A 16,880-nucleotide genomic window follows, 5' to 3' on the forward strand; every position below is an offset into this window, starting at 1 on the left:
TAGAAATGTACGTGATTATTGCGCCCTTGTAAATGCATGCAATGTAAAGAAGTATTGTTTGCGGTTCACTTTTATTGAAGGTTTAACGAGCTGAACTGCTAATTTACTATGTGGTTTTCTCCGCATTTGGATCATTAAACGGATTCTTATAAAAAAAAAACAGTTTAAATATACAATCCCACATAGTTGAAGTGTTGAAGTTGTAGGAGAGTCCTGAATGGGAAGGGGTTGTCTTTCTCCTTATCCCACGTTGTCCTTCTCAGGGACCCACTGGAATTAAGGAGAGGTGGGGAGGGGGGAGTTTCTGGCTGCACAAGCGCTCCCTGATCACACAAAAGGGAGCAGCCAGAGGACATCAAACCCCTCCCAAGTCGTACTTAAAAAAGACTTATAGGTGTCAGATGTGGTTAGAGAAATTATTAATTGGACCCATGGCTGATATAAGTAAACGACCCGCAGTTCAGGGCCATCTCTGTCCTTATATAATAAGCATGTATGTCCCCACAGGGGGCTGTATATGATACAATAGGGCTATTAGATGGGGTGTAACTCTCCTAGGGGAACTGAGGCTGGCGTGGGGTTTTGGGGATCCCTGGATATTTATCTATCTTGTTGCTACTGTCAAAAATGTTATATATTATATCTTTCTCCCCCTTCCTTGTCCCCCTCTTTTCCTTTGTGCCCATATAGTCGTCTGTCTCACGTGTTTTTCTAATTTATTTATTTATGACAACATTATATAGTGCCCTTATCCAGGACGCTGTACGTTAGCTAGTAAAACAATGGTGGGGTTATATATATATATATATGAGCATAGAGTAATTGTTACAATGTCTTTGTGGTGAGCAGAGATGGGAACATTATGGTCGGGTTATGGGTTAGGTGCATTGAGAGCTTGCTTGGTTGGTGGACAAGTGTTGGGGGCATGGTGGTGGATCTGGCAGTGGAGGGGATTGGGTCGGTAAGGTAAGGGACTTTACGAAGGTTTAGGACAGGGGTGCACAAACTGGGGGGTGGGAGATTTTTCTGGGGGGTGCGGGCGGTTGCAGTGGTCCCGCGCTCTTCCCCAAGGCATTAAAATAAAATGCCGGGGGATCGCGTGAGGCCTCTGGAAATTTACCTTTCAACCCCTGACCTTACACCTGATATAAAGACCAAAGTTTCTGAATGTCTCTCTGGAATATCATCCTGGATGGCCCTCCGCCGACTGAAACTTAACATGGCAAAAACAGAGCTCCTTATACTTCCTCCCAAACCTGGCCCTACTACATCCTTCCACATTGCTATTGGAAATACGATCATTCATCCAGTAGCCCAAGCACGCTGCCTAGGGGTCACACTTGATTCCTCTCTCTCATTCTCCTCTCACATTCAAAACGTTTCTAAAACTTGTCGCTTTTTCCTCCGCAATATCACAAAGATACGCCCTTTCCTCTGTTACTCAACTGCTAAAACTCTGACTCAGGCCCTCATTCTCTCACGTCTCGATTTCTGCAACCTCCTGCTGTCCGGCCTTCCTGCCTCTTACCTGTCTCCCCTACAATCTATCCTAAACACTGCTGCCAGAATCACTCTACTCTTTCCTAAATCTGTCTCCGCATCTCCCCTCCTGAAATCCCTCTCCTGGCTTCCGATTAAATCACGTATCACACTCAATTCTCGTGCTCACTTTTAAAGCTTTACATTCTTCTGCCCCTCCTTACATCTCAGCCCTAATTTCTCGCTATGCACCATCCAGACTCTTGCGTTCTGCTCAAGGATGTCTTCTTTCTACCCCCTTTGTATCTAAAGCTCTCTCCCGCCTTAAACCTTTCTCACTTTCTGCCCCACACCTCTGGAATGCCCTTCCCCTCAGTACCCGACTAGCACCCTCTCTATACACCTTTAAGACCCACCTTAAGACACATCTGCTTAAAGAAGCATATGAATAGCACTGTGGATAATCATGGACACATGATACATAAAGCTTGGCCCCCTGCAGACGCACTTACTAGAATTCCCTCCTACTGTCTCTGTACGTTCTCCCTACCTACCAATTAGATTGTAAGCTCCTCGGAGCAGGGACTCCTTCCTTAATGTTACTTTTACAGTATGTCTGAAGCACTTATTCCCATGATCTGTTATTTATATTATTTGTTATTTATATGATATGTATTACTACTGTGAAGCGCTATGTACATTTATGGCGCTATATAAATAAAGACATACAATACAATACCTCAACTTACCTTGCTGCAGCCGGCGTCTGGAAGAGTCTCCATGACGCCGCGGGGTCATGCGGCGTGACATCACACTCTGCGTGAAATGACGCTTCGTTTCACGTGACGTGGTGTCACATGACCCCGCACATCATTTGACTCCGCACTGACCGTACAGGGGTTGGGGGTGGGAGGCGAGAGAACCGAGGGACAAGAAACAGGGGGGCACAGGAGCAAAAGTTTGCGCCCCCATGGTTTAGGAAGTGGTGAGGGTGGGAGAGATCATGGGCATTGGGGATGGTGGGGTTGAGGAACGGGAGGGGATAGAAAGGGGTTAACGGTGATCATGGAATGCGATGGAGAAGAGACGCGTTTCGAGTTGGTTTCCGAAGATCATTAGGTAGGGGTCAGATTTATTTATGTTACTTTGTATAGAAATTAATGTTGGTTTGTAAACAAATGTCACTGTATAATTTGATAACTTGATAACTTCGTTTTTCAATTCCGTACCCAAAACCCCCTCAAAAAGGGAGAAAAAAAGTGCCAATTACCCAGCTGAGACCCCTTAAACATGTCACTGTGGTAGTAGCAGGGATTGTCCCTAATAACCAGACATGCCTGACGTGGGATAAGTGAAAGGTTACAATATGTTTCACTCTCGCTTTGGCTGTCACCATGCCATACAGTGCATCTCTGTACAGTAAGCAGATGTAGCATTCAGTGTTTCTACATTCAACAAAGCCAGAGTAAACCCGCCGGTAATATGTAGCTGCGACATTCTCTGCCGCGTGTGACAACTTTCCTTGGCCTGACATGAAAGCCGTTCTCTGATGCTGCACAAGAGATTCTCAAACCGCAAAAGCACCGTTCTTATCTGCAGCGGGGACCTTTCGGGTGCTGAAATCTCGTGTCTGACCACGTGTGTGATCACACTCAGATTCCGTCTGTAAATCTTCTCACAAGCTGCAGAATGGTGTGGGTTTCCCGAGACAGATTCTATACGGAGTATACGGCCCGGAGATCCGAAATACTCAAAGCACTCAGTATGCAACACTCTTTTTCTATGAGGTTGGTAGTTCAAGATATAACTGGAAATATTTGAAAATGTACTTAAAATCCTAACGAGCATCAAATGTTGAAAAATAAATAATAATAATAATAATAATATATCTCCTGCTCAAATCTGTATGGCTTTGGGAACACCGTGCACAATTCAGATCTAAGAATATAATATTAATATTCCTACTATTAATGCATGTTACTTTTATAGGGGAAAAGCTTTACCCCAAAGAAAGAATCCTACAGTGATTTCAACATTAGAAAAACCCAGGATCACTCAGAGGGCTCTCTCTCCCCTCTCCCCTCTCTTTCTTCTCCCCTCTCCCCTCTCCCCTCTCAAGCCTCTCCCCTCTCCCCTCGCCTCTGGAGTAGTTTTGCACAATGAGTTACTGTTTCAAAGAGCTTACACTCTGATTCTTATTTGAGGCACAAAGAGACAAAATGACGTGCCCAAAGTCACAAGGAGAGCTGACATTGGGAGTCGCACGGGGTTCACCCACTTCAAAGGCAATATCACTCCCTGATATTGTACTTACTGCCCAACCTTTTCAGACATGGTTTGTTCTTGAGGTTCTGAAGGCTCCCAGGCTGGACCAGTCGGTTCTGTAGCTGACGTGCCAGCTGATGGAATCCTCTGAAACCTCTAATCTTGCACTTATTCAGCGCGTCCCCTTGACATGGAAGCATATCACAGTCTTATCTCGGAAGCTGGTTTTACAGGTTGGTTTTATAGTGTGGACGCATTGGGAGGGGAGTGTGGGGGTATTGTAATGGATACTAAGAGATACTGGGGAAGGGCAGGGAAGCAGAGCTGTCTGAGGCGTGAATGTGCCCACAGGTGGGGGTTTTATTTGCTACACACTGTCCGGTGGAACGTTTTTGTCACTCTTTTACTGAACATAAGGTCCTCTGTGTCTGATTATACCCAATTACCAGCTTCCCACTTCAATGCCAGTATAACCAGCCTCACACTGAAGGGATGTAAAAGGTCGAATAAGCTTCCTCTGAGTAGGGTTACTGGCTCTGCACTTTAACCCTAGCTGTGCTGAAAAACTGTGTAATACGGCAGGTATACACATATAGGGGGTCCATGTTAAAATGGACATGAAGTAAAAGGTGACACTGTGAGTGCTCATTTGCATATAATTTCCCAGAATCCCTGGCTGCAGTGAAAGCGTTGTATGCTAAGAGATAATGGGGAAGGGCAGGGTTGTGGGCCTGTCTGATACATGTGAACGTGCACACAACATGGGTTTTTTATTTGCTGTTGTAGAGTATTCAAAATTCCTTCCTCTAAAAAGACTGATCCTCCCCGCGAATTCTCCCCAACTTTCACCGCCGGGCTATCCTGTGACACCAAGCCCTGGGACCCAATAAAATACTCAGAAAAGCAAATTACCGACACGGCAGATTCTATTGGTAATTAGAGCAATTATGAATATAAACGGCACTTTGTCACAGTTGGCTTGAATAATTTAGTTTGATTTTAAAGACCTGTGAAGTCCACCAACAGGTTTGTACAGGACGACACAGCTGGGAAATGTTCTGGCGTGCGTAGAAACACAGTCACTAAACGGTTAACAGCCGCGTGTGCCTCTCCGAGGCTAAAAAGGTGTGTGTGCGATTTGTACAGCGCTTCTCCTTGGCACCAGCACTTCTTTTCTAAAGCCACGGACAGGATCACAAGGTGAGCTCCCCTCCTCCGTCTTCTCCAGGGATTTGGACATCGCGATGAGGCTTTCCAGAGTCGCTGGGAGATGTCGTGCAATATTGCTGATTGCCTTGATATTTGACATTGTTGGGATAATTCTGCTTCTCTTTGGACTTTTTGCCCATTTTGAATCTTGGGACTTTTTCATCTACACCGGAGCGGTAACCATAGCCCTCAGCTTGGTGTTTTGGATGCTGTGGTATACCTTCAACGTGGAGGTTTCATACAAACAGCTCGGATTGGCTTTGTAACGCACAGTTTTGGGATATTTAGCGTTACGGTGAAACTGAAGTCATGGGAAACACAAGAACAACACAACGTTGGTGTTTATTGCGTTTTACCCGTTCAAGCCTTCTCCCACAGATTTATTCATTGCCGGTGTTTTGGGTTCTGAAGGACAGGATTTGGGTGTCTGCGACGAACGCTATTACCCCAAATGTACCTCTGAAGAATGAAGGTTTCTTGTGTACGATGATATACTGTAAGTGAAAGATATTTATATTGGTTCCAGTAAATGGCATCGCGGACTGGAAAAAAATACTGGATCCGAGTACAAAGATGTACACGTGAGTTAGAAGATAAGAATAGTGTTAAACGAGTTTTAAACGTTTTATATGCTGGGTTACGAAGAATCGATGTAGAGTGGTGGTCCCCATTTAATGGAACAAGGGGTTTCACTGCGGACGTTGTGTCAAAGAAAGAGGTCGGTGTTATTACAAAATATCCAACCAGTCGGCTCTAGAGCAGCTCCAACTCCAATCCTCAAGGGCCACCAACAGGTCTGGTTTTCAGGATATCCCAGCTTCAGCACAGGTGATGCAGTCTTAATGACTGAGCCACTTGTGCTGAAGCAGGGGTATCCTGTTGGTGGCCCTGGAGGACTGAAGTTGGCCACTCCTGGTTTAGAGTCTGAGCTCCCGTCTCTGGAATGGAAGAGAGATCCTTCATTGAACCATTAGACTTTTCTACAGCAGCGTCTGTGTGTGTGTAATCTAAGGCAGCGTCTGTTTGTGTGTAATCTAAGGCAGCGTCTGTGTGTGTGTAATCTAAGGCAGCGTCTGTGTGTGTGTAATCTAAGGCAGCGTCTGTGTGTGTGTAATCTAAGGCAGCGTCTGTGTGTGTGTAATCTAAGGCAGCGTCTGTGTGTGTGTAATCTAAGGCAGCGTATGTGTGCGTGTAATCTAAGGCAGCGTCTGTGTGTGTGTAATCTAAGGCAGCGTCTGTGTGTGTGTAATCTAAGGCAGCGTCTGTGTGTGTGTAATCTAAGGCAGCGTCTGTGTGTGTGTAATCTAAGGCAGCGTCTGTGTGTGTGTAATCTAAGGCAGCGTCTGTGTGTGTGTAATCTAAGGCAGCGTCTGTGTGTGTAATCTAAGGCAGCGTCTGTGTGTGTGTAATCTAAGGCAGCGTCTGTGTGTGTGTAATCTAAGGCAGCGTCTGTGTGTGTGTAATCTAAGGCAGCGTCTGTGTGTGTGTAATCTAAGGCAGCGTCTGTGTGTGTGTAATCTAAGGCAGCGTCTGTGTGTGTGTGTAATCTAAGGCAGCGTCTGTGTGTGTGTAATCTAAGGCAGCGTCTGTGTGTGTGTAATCTTATTGGGAAATATCTCTGTTATAAGAAAGATTTTTACAGATGTTCATCCCGAAGACCTGAAATAGAGGAGACTTTTGTGGTCTTCAAAATGTTGAGTGGTCCCACTTATATATTTTTTTCTCCTTGTATACCTCTGCCCTGCGGCACAGGGAGATTAAGTGACCTGAGGCACAGTGAGATTAAGTGACCTGAGGCACAGGGAGATTAAGTGACCTGAGGCACAGTGAGATTAAGTGACCTGAGGCACAGGGAGATTAAGTGACCTGAGGCACAGGGAGATTAAGTGACCTGAGGCACAGGGAGATTAAGTGACCTGAGGCACAGGGAGATTAAGTGACCCGAGGCACAGGGAGATTAAGTGACCTGAGGCACAGGGAAATTAAGTGACCTGAGGCACAGGGAGATTAAGTGACCTGAGGCACAGGGAGATTAAGTGACCCGAGGCACAGGGAGATTAAGTGACCCGAGGCACAGGGAGATTAAGTGACCCGAGGCACAGGGGGATTAAGTGACCCGAGGCACAGGGAGATTAAATGACCCGAGGCACAGGGAGATTAAGTGACCCGAGGCACAGGGAGATTAAGTGACCCGAGGCACAGGGAGATTAAGTGACCTGAGGCACCGGGAGATTAAGTGACCTGAGGCACAGGGAGATTTAGTGACTTGCCCAAGGTCACAAGGAGAGATTCGACTGGGTTCAATAACTTCAAAAGATGTGTTCTTATCTGTAAGATACAGTTGGTCTCATTAAAGGCCCATATTGCTTGTTCTGCAGCTTTTAACCCTTTTGGGAAAACAGAAAATTTTGCAAAAAGATTCGCCGAGCATTAAAAGCCACCGTGTCAAGTCACGAGCCTTGTATGGGAAATTCCGGCAAAAGGTGTCAAAATTGGTGAAATTTGGTAAAGTTTTGCAAAAAAAAAAACTACAAATTTCCGCAAAACAAGTTTGACGTTATTCTACAAAAAGTGCCGGTAAAATATCCGTGTTTGGGGACTCGTACCAAATCCCATATTCTGCTTTTGATTTCTGTAAATCACAAAGTTAAAGGAATATTCAAAATAGTTTGTTTAGCAAAATGAATCTCCGCTCCGGGCTGGGAAGCTATTTTTAGATCTCTCACGTCATCGCCCCGCAATAGCGCATTCCCGCGGAAAAAATGCTACAAAGCCAGTTACCGATGATGCTTTCTTTTTTTAACCCCTTCGGTGCTGGGCCAGCTTGTGTCACATTCCGCAGGGATTAACAAAATGGCTTTACGTGTTTTGTTGCCGAAACCGAGCTGCGGATGCCAATCTGTCCTGCTTTATAGCCTAATATGTGTATGTTTCTTGTAACGCTGCAATGCTGTGTTTTCTAAATTAATCTGCGGGTTACTCGTTAAACTGAGATAGTTCCGATCGGGGTATTGACGCACGGAAAATCCCATTCACTTTAAAGGCGGCTACTCCCTCATATTGTACGGGCTGCCCAATCTTTTCAAACATGGTTTGTACTTGGTTTGCATGAGGTTAGCATTGGTTCAGCCTATGAGCCTATCTGTTCTTTAACGTAAAGCTGCCGACCAAGCAATATTCCACGTGTTTTTTTTTTAAATAAATCAGTTCTGTACTATGAGAAAATACTTTTTTTTAAAACAACTCTGCATGACATTTGTAATGTATTCTAATGTAACAAGCATTTTTTTGTTTCTATAGCAACCATTTACCAAGTCACATCCCCTTCCTCTTCTGAAACTTCGCTCTGGCACACCCCTTTTTAGCCCTGCCCTCTCAACTGGGTTGTATTGATGCACATATTAATGGGGGGGGGGAATAATAATTTAAAAAAATTAAAAAACAGCAGCTTGGACGGCTGCTTTAAATGCCACACAATTGAATTCTCTGAAGCTCCTCATCTTAAACTTGATCAGCTCGCCCCATGACATGGAAGCATATCATAGTCTTATCTTAGAAGCTGATATTACAGGTTGGTTTTATAGTATTCAAATTCCATCCTCTCAACATACTGTGACACCAAGCGTTGGGACTCAATAAAATACCCCGAACAGCAAATTACCATCAATGAATCCACTCAGAAGCTTGTTTTAGTAATTAGAGTACTTATTGCTATAGACAGTACTTTATAAACATTGTCACTATTGGCTTGAAGAATTTCATTGGGTTTTAAAGACCTGTCGAGTCACCCGACAGGTTTATCCGGGCTGGCAAACTTCCACACTGTTCTGGCTTGCATTATACCACAGCCACCACACAGTTAACAGCTGCGTGTTCACCTTGCTTTCCTATTGCTAGAAGGTGTGTGTGCTATTTGTACAGCGCTTCCCCTTGGCACCAGCATTTCGTAGACACGGACGCTGGAAGATGCGATCTCTTCTAATTCTCTGCCGTCTTCTCCAGGGATTTGGACATCGCGATGAGGCTTTCCAGAGTCGCTGGGAGATGTCGTGCAATATTGCTGATTGCCTTGATATTTGACATTGTTGGGATAATTCTGCTTCTCTTTGGACTTTTTGCCCATTTTGAATCTTGGGACTTTTTCATCTACACCGGAGCGGTAACCATAGCCCTCAGCTTGGTGTTTTGGATGCTGTGGTATACCTTCAACGTGGAGGTTTCATACAAAGAGCTCGGATTGGCTTTGTAACGCACAGCTTTGGGATATTTAGCGTTACGGTGAAACTGAAGTCATGGGAAACACAAGAACAACACAACGTTGGTGTTTATTGTGTTTTACCCGTTCAAGCCTTCTCCCACAGATTTATTCATTGCCGGTGTTTTGGGTTCTGAAGGACAGGAGTTGGGTGTCTGCGACGAACGCTATTACCCCAAACGTACCTCTGAAGAATGAAGGTTTCTTGTGTACGATGATATACTGTAAGTGAAGGATATTTATATTGGTTCCAGTAAATGGTATCGCGGACTGGAAAAAAATACTGGATCCGAGTACAAAGATGTACACGTGAGTTAGAAGATAAGGAGAGTGTTAAACGAGTTTTAAACGGATTATATGCTGGGTTACGAAGAACCGATGTAGAGTGGTGGTCCCCATTTAATGGAACAAGGGGTTTCACTGCGGACGTTGTGTCAAAGAAAGAGGTCGGTATTATTACAAAATATCCAACCAGTCGACTTAGAGGAGGGGCGCCAAACTCCAATCCTCAAGGGCCACCAACAGGTCTGGTTTTCAGGATATCCCAGCTTCAGCACAGATGGTGCAGTTTTAAACTGAGCCACTGATTGAGCCACCTGTGCTGAAGCAGGGATATCCTGAAAACCAGGAATATGGTACAATCATTTGTATTTATTGATCCTTACAGTTCAGTCCATCAAACCGTAGGTCGATGCTGGGGAATATTTGCAACCCCTTGCGTGCTTAGCTTCAGCGGTGACCTGGGGGTGGGGGGGGGTGTCCTGGGGGGGGTGGGGGGTCCCGGTGCGGACCGTGCCAGTCTTGCCTTCCAGCGATAGTTTATTTGTTCTGTTTTGTCCTTTATTTGGGTGCATATGCAGTATAACAGGGGTGGAAAACTCCAGTCCTCAAGGGCCACCAACAGGTCAAGTTTTCAGACTACCCCTGCTTCAGCACAGGTGATGCAGTGTTAATGACTGAGCCACTTGTGCTGAAGCAGGGGTTTCCTGTTGGTGGCCCTAGAGGACTGAAGTTGGCCACTCCTGGTTTAGAGTCTGAGCTCCCGTCTCTGGAATGGAAGAGAGATCCTTCATTGAACCATTAGACTTTTCTACAGCAGCGTCTGTGTGTGTGTGTAATCTAAGGCAGCATCTGTGTGTGTGTAATCTAAGGCAGCGTCTGTGTGTGTGTAATCTAAGGCAGCGTCTGTGTGCGTGTAATCTAAGGCAGCGTCTGTGTGTGTGTAATCTAAGGCTGCGTCTGTGTGTGTGTAATCTAAGGCAGCGTCTGTGTGTGTGTAATCTAAGGCAGCGCCTGTGTGTGTGTAATCTAAGGCAGCGTCTGTGTGTGTGTAATCTAAGGCAGCGTCTGTGTGTGTGTAATCTAAGGCAGCGTCTGTGTGTAATCTAAGGCAGCGTCTGTGTGTAATCTTATTGGGAAATATCTCTGTTATAAGAAACATTTTTACAGATGTTCATCCCAAAGACCTGAAATAGAGAAGACTTCAAAATGTTGAGTGGTCCCACTTATATATTTTTTTTTCTCCTTGTATACCTCTGCCCTGCGGCACAGGGAGATTAAGTGACCTGAGGCACAGGGAGATTAAGTGACCTGAGGCACAGGGAGATTAAGTGACCTGAGGCACAGGGAGATTAAGTGACCTGAGGCACAGTGAGATTAAGTGACTTGAGGCACAGTGAGATTAAGTGACCTGAGGCACAGGGAGATTAAGTGCCCTGCGGCACAGTGAGATTAAGTGACCTGAGGAACAGTGAGATTAAGTGACTTGAGGCACAGGGAGATTAAGTGCCCTGAGGCACAGTGAGATTAAGTGACCTGAGGCACAGTGAGATTAAGTGCCCTGCGGCACAGTGAGATTAAGTGACCTGAGGCACAGTGAGATTAAGTGACCTGAGGCACAGTGAGATTAAGTGATTTGAGGCACAGGGAGATTAAGTGCCCTGCGGCACAGGGAGATTAAGTGACCTGAGGCACAGTGAGATTAAGTGACTTGAGGCACAGTGAGATTAAGTGACCTGAGGCACAGGGAGATTAAGTGCCCTGCGGCACAGTGAGATTAAGTGACCTGAGGCACAGTGAGATTAAGTGACTTGAGGCACAGGGAGATTAAGTGACCCGAGGCACAGGGAGATTAAGTGACCCGAGGCACAGGGAGATTAAGTGACCCGAGGCACAGGGAGATTAAGTGACCTGAGGCACAGGGAGATTTAGTGACTTGCCCAAGGTCACAAGGAGAGATTCGACTGGGTTCAATAACTTCAAAAGATGTGTTCTTATCTCTAAGATACAGTTGGTCTCATTAAAGGCCCATATTGCTTGTTCTGCAGCTTTTAACCCTTTTGGGAAAACAGAAAATTTTGCAAAAAGATTCGTCGATCATTAAAAGCCACCGTGTCAAGTCACGAGCCTTGTATTGGAAATTCTGGCAAAAGGTGTCAAAATTGGTGAAATTCGGTAAAGTTTTGCAAAAAAAACCCACAAATTTCCGCAAAACAAGTTTGACGTTATTCTACAAAAAGTGCCGGTAAAATATCCGTGTTTGGGGTCTCGTTCCAAATCCCATATTCTGCTTTTGATTTCTGTAAATCACAAAGTTAAAGGAATATTCAAAATAGTTTGTTTAGCAAAATGAATCTTCAATGAGACAGCGATCGCTCCCCGGGCTGGGAAGCTATTTTTAGATCTCTCACGTTGTCATCGCCCTGTAATAGCGCATTCCCGCGGAAAAAATGCTACAAAGCCAGTTACCGATGATGCTTTCTTTTTTTAACCCTTTCGGTGCTGGGCCAGCTTGTGTCACATTCCGCAGGGATTAACAAGATGGCTTTACGTGTTTTGTTGCCGAAACCGAGCTGCGGATGCCAATCTGTCCTGCTTTATAGCCTAATATGTGTATGTTTCTTGTAACGCTGCAATGCTGTGTCTTCTAAATTAATCTGCGGGTTACTCGTTAAACTGAGATAGTTCCGATCGGGGTATTGACGCACGGAAAATCCCATTCACTTTAAAGGCGGCTACTCCCTCATATTGTACGGGCTGCCCAATCTTTTCAAACATGGTTTGTACTTGGTTTGCATGAGGTTAGCATTGGTTAGCATAGCTATGAGCCTATCTGTTCTTTAACGTAAAGCTGCCGACCAAGCAATATTCCACGTGGTTTTTTTTAAAATAAATCAGTTCTGTACTATGAGAAAATACTTTTTTTTAAAACAACTCTGCATGACATTTGTAATGTATTCTAATGTAACAAGCATTTTTTTGTTTCTATAGCAACCATTTACCAAGTCACATCCCCTTCCTCTTCTGGCTCTGGCACACCCCTTTTTAGCCCTGCCCTCTCAACTGGGTTGTATTGATGCACATATTAATGGGGGGGATATAATAATTTTAAAAATTTAATAAAACGGCAGCTTGGACGGCTGCTTTAAATGCCACACAATTGAATTCTCTGAAGCTCCTCATCTTAAACCTGATCAGCTCGCCCCATGACATGGAAGCATATCATAGTCTTATCTTAAGAGCTGATATTACAGGTTGGTTTTATAGTATTCAAATTCCATCCTCTCAACATACTGTGACACCAAGCGTTGGGACTCAATAAAATACCCCGAACAGCAAATTACCATCAATGAATCCACTCAGAAGCTTGTTTTAGTAATTAGAGTACTTATTGCTATAGACAGTACTTTATAAACATTGTCACTATTGGCTTGAAGAATTTCGTTGGGTTTTAAAGACCTGTCGAGTCACCCGACAGGTTTATCCGGGCTGGCAAACTTCCACACTGTTCTGGCTTGCATTATACCACGGCCACCACACAGTTAATAGCCGCGTGTTCACATTGCTTTCCTATTGCTAGAAGGTGTGTGTGCTATTTGTACAGCGCTTCCCCTTGGCACCAGCATTTCGTAGACACGGACGCTGGAAGATGCGATCTCTTCTAATTCTGTGCCGTCTTCTCCAGGGATTTGGACATCGCGATGAGGCTTTCCAGAGTCGCTGGGAGATGTCGTGCAATATTTCTGATTGCCTTGATATTTGACATTGTTGGGATAATTCTGCTTCTCTGTGGACTTTTTGCCCATTTTGAATCTTGGGACTTTTTCATCTACACCGGAGCGGTAACCATAGCCCTCAGCTTGGTGTTTTGGATGCTGTGGTATACCTTCAACGTGGAGGTTTCATACAAACAGCTCGGATTGGCTTTGTAACGCACAGCTTTGGGATATTTAGCGTTACGGTGAAACTGAAGTCATGGGAAACACAAGAACAACACAACGTTGGTGTTTATTGTGTTTTACCCGTTCAAGCCTTCTCCCACAGATTTATTAATTGCCGGTGTTTTGGGTTCTGAAGGACAGGATTTGGGTGTCTGCGACCAACGCTATTACCCCAAACGTACCTCTGAAGAATTAAGGTTTCTTGTGTACGATGATATACTGTAAGTGAAGGATATTTATATTGGTTCCAGTAAATGGTATCGCGGACTGGAAAAAAATACTGGATCCGAGTACAAAGATGTACACGTGAGTTAGAAGATAAGGATAGTGTTAAACGAGTTTTAAACGGATTATATGCTGGGTTACGAAGAACCGATGTAGAGTGGTGGTCCCCATTTAATGGAACAAGGGGTTTCACTGCGGACGTTGTGTCAAAGAAAGAGGTCGGTATTATTACAAAATATCCAACCAGTCGACTTAGAGGAGGGGCGCCAAACTCCAATCCTCAAGGGCCACCAACAGGTCTGGTTTTCAGGCTATCCCTGCTTCAGCACAGGTGGCTCAATCTGTCCCTGCTTCAGCACAGATGGCTCAATCGGGTGGTCAGTCATTCACTGAGCCACCGATTGAGCCACCTGTGCTGAAGCAGGGATATCCTTAGAACCTGACCTGTTGGTGGACCTTGAGGACTGGAGTTGAAAGAGCTCTAGTTTAGGCATGGCCAACTCCAGTTCTCAGGGGCCACCAACAGGTCAGCTTTTAAGGATATCCCAGCTTCAGCACAGGTGGCTCAATCAGTCCCTGCTTCAGCACAGGTGGCTCAATCAGTCCCTCCTTCAGCACAGATGGTTCAAAACCTTACCTGTTGGTGGCCCTTGAGGACCGGAGTTGACCACTCCTGGCTTAGTGTGTGATCTCCTGTCCCTAGAATGCAACGTTATTAAGCAATGTCTCAGATCTTTTATACGAAAGATCTTTACAGATGTCCATCACGAAGACCTGAAATAGGGGAGACTTGTGGGGTCTTCCGAATGTTGAAGACCGTTGCGGTTGTAGCCCCCCCGAGGCGCCAGTTGGTCTCGTCTGACTCGTGCCAAACCCCCGTTCTCTTCTTTTGATTCTGTAACTCAGAATGTAAAGGAATATTCCAAATAGTTTGTTTAGCAAAATGAATCTTCAATGAGACCGCAAACGTCCCGGGCTGGGAAGCTATTTTTAGATCTCTCTAACTCGCTATCGTCACCCCGAAAAAGCGCATTCCCGCCACAGAACGTCAAAGCCAGTTACCGGTGACTTCCCTTAACCCCTTCTGTGCTAGAGGTGCCCGTCTCACGTTCCGCAGGGATTGACGCACAATGGCGTTACATGTTTCTTTATATTCTAATATTTTTCTGTTTCGGGCAACGCTGTGTCTTCTAAACGAATATAGGGGGGGGGGGTTACTCGTTAGACTGCGATAGTGCCGATCGTGGCCCTGTCCCACGGAAACTCCCAGTGACTGATGGGAGCTTCTGCGCGATAATGCCTCGATTGGCACTTTACCGGTGCATGAGCCACCCCCTATGGATCAACGCAAAGAAAAGTTTAACTCCCCGAACTATTTTCTGCAGTTGTGTTTGTTTATCTCCCGCACATTGTTACACGGGGAGATTTGCAACCTAACACTTGCCGGTCGGAAGCAGTCCAAAGGGAGGAGATATGTTGCAGAATTTGTTACACCCCTGTATAATAATATGTGCGTGTCCCGCAACTCCCAAACTTCTCCTACTCCAAGATCCCAAATGTATGCAACATGGGCACGATTCCAGCAAAGACCTTAAAATATTGTCCCTAAGGCCGAGTCCATAGACGGACAGGCCGTGCTGAGGCATGCAGACGCTCCGCTGAGCCGCTGCATCCTCAATGAGGATGCCTTGAGAGGGGGCTCACGCGAGCGTCCGCAGGCGTGCTGGTGCGCTGGAGTTTTCAGCCGAGCGCCAAGCTGTTTTTCAGCGCGCTGTCGGCTGAAAACCTCCAATCACAGCACAGCAGTGCTCCGTGACGTCGGCGCCGTGACGTCGACGTCAGTGCGTCACGGGCGATTGGCCCAGCGATGTCACTGCCCCGCCTCCAACCACCTCCCCTCGGCTCCGATCGCGCCCGCTGGCTCGCCTGTATGGGCATGAAATCGCCCAGATTTCAGCAGGCGAGCCTCAGCGTCAGCGCGGCTCCGAACTCCTCACCCCTCTATGGCCCGGGCCTAATAGACACAGGAGGAAAATACAGTACCTCCCCATGCCTCTATTTCGCCATACAGTATACTTGGTATGTAGACCCCATAAGAACAATATAGTTCAACATAATTAAACCCCCCGTCTGATTGTTGATACTGGGTGGGCATACAGGTAGTATGCCCAAGGTCACGAAGAGCTGCCCCTGAGTCTTGAAATATGCTCACCTACTTCATAGGCCAGCGCATTAACTCCTACAGTATGTAGACATCATAAAAAGCTTGGGCGTCCAATGGGTGAGCGAGGAGTATATTTCCCATGCTTGTGACCTTTAAGTTGATATTTTTGTTGCAGGCTCTTTAAGTAGCTTCTAGAACAGCGCAGCCCGCTTTGATGGAAGAGTTTGGGGGCTATGTACTAAGGTTATATATTATTTTTAAATTGGGCATCAATTTCAGTGCTAAGAAGCAACACACACGTTGAGAAACCGTGTGGCGTACGCATGAAGACGTCACAGACGTGGCGCATAATCTGTTGTTTTACATTATTTTTGATGCATTGCATCATGTTGATAGATATAATAAAAACCAATGTGAATCAAAACAGAATTGTGTATATTTTGCTCAGAAATGATTAGTGTAGGATCTTGACACTAGCCGCACCGTAAAATAACACCTTTTGGTAAACGACATAATGGAAATATCTGCGCTGCATCACATACATTTTTGGGTTGATACATAGCAACTTCATTCTGCGCTAACACTATCAAGGGTTTACGGCAAGTGGCCGATTGGATCGCGCCTTTGCCTGGTGCGGTCCAGTTCTGTGCGTCCCAAAAATGGAAAAAAATAACAATTTTGACACTGATGGGGCATAGTGAGAAATTTTAGGTTAGTACATAAGTGCAATTTTAAATGAGATTGCTGTGCGACATTTTTTTGCCCCTCAAAAAGTAACTTGTGACATTTTGTTCATTTTAATAGCTTGGCCGAAATAAGAAGCATCAGAAATTGCTGGGTTGACCTTTGGGACAATGTTGTGGAACGGTTTCACCTGCACAGCTACGGTTCAACTGGACATCCTGGAAAAGGCGTTCCGCGGCGTTGGAAGATTGACGCCGGGGTATTGATGGTAGAACCTGAGCAGGAACGTATGTTTGTCTAGTTGCAGGTTGTCAACAAACATGCAGAATGACGCACGGCCGACAGTTTGCTACGGGCTTGTAGAATGGTATGGAACGTG

The 16,880-nt window shown here is 45.5% G+C and overlaps 1 protein-coding gene across 2 annotated transcripts in view; it reads left to right on the forward strand.

Moving 5' to 3' along the window:
* LOC142472579 (transmembrane protein 238-like) overlaps window positions 1-16,880 on the forward strand; it is a 36,571-nt gene that overhangs the window by 16,947 nt on the left and 2,744 nt on the right. Inside the window, exon 2 of one of the 2 annotated variants that reach the window (XR_012789765.1) lies at window positions 16,622-16,868. The gene's annotated coding sequence lies outside the window, so the exon portion shown is untranslated. Of the gene's footprint in view, window positions 1-4,972; window positions 5,714-16,621; window positions 16,869-16,880 lie in introns of those variants that run through there. The other variant, XM_075579647.1, reaches the window with a different exon arrangement.

Source organism: Ascaphus truei, chromosome 22, assembly GCF_040206685.1.
Source record: "Ascaphus truei isolate aAscTru1 chromosome 22, aAscTru1.hap1, whole genome shotgun sequence".
Taxonomy (NCBI): domain Eukaryota; kingdom Metazoa; phylum Chordata; class Amphibia; order Anura; family Ascaphidae; genus Ascaphus; species Ascaphus truei.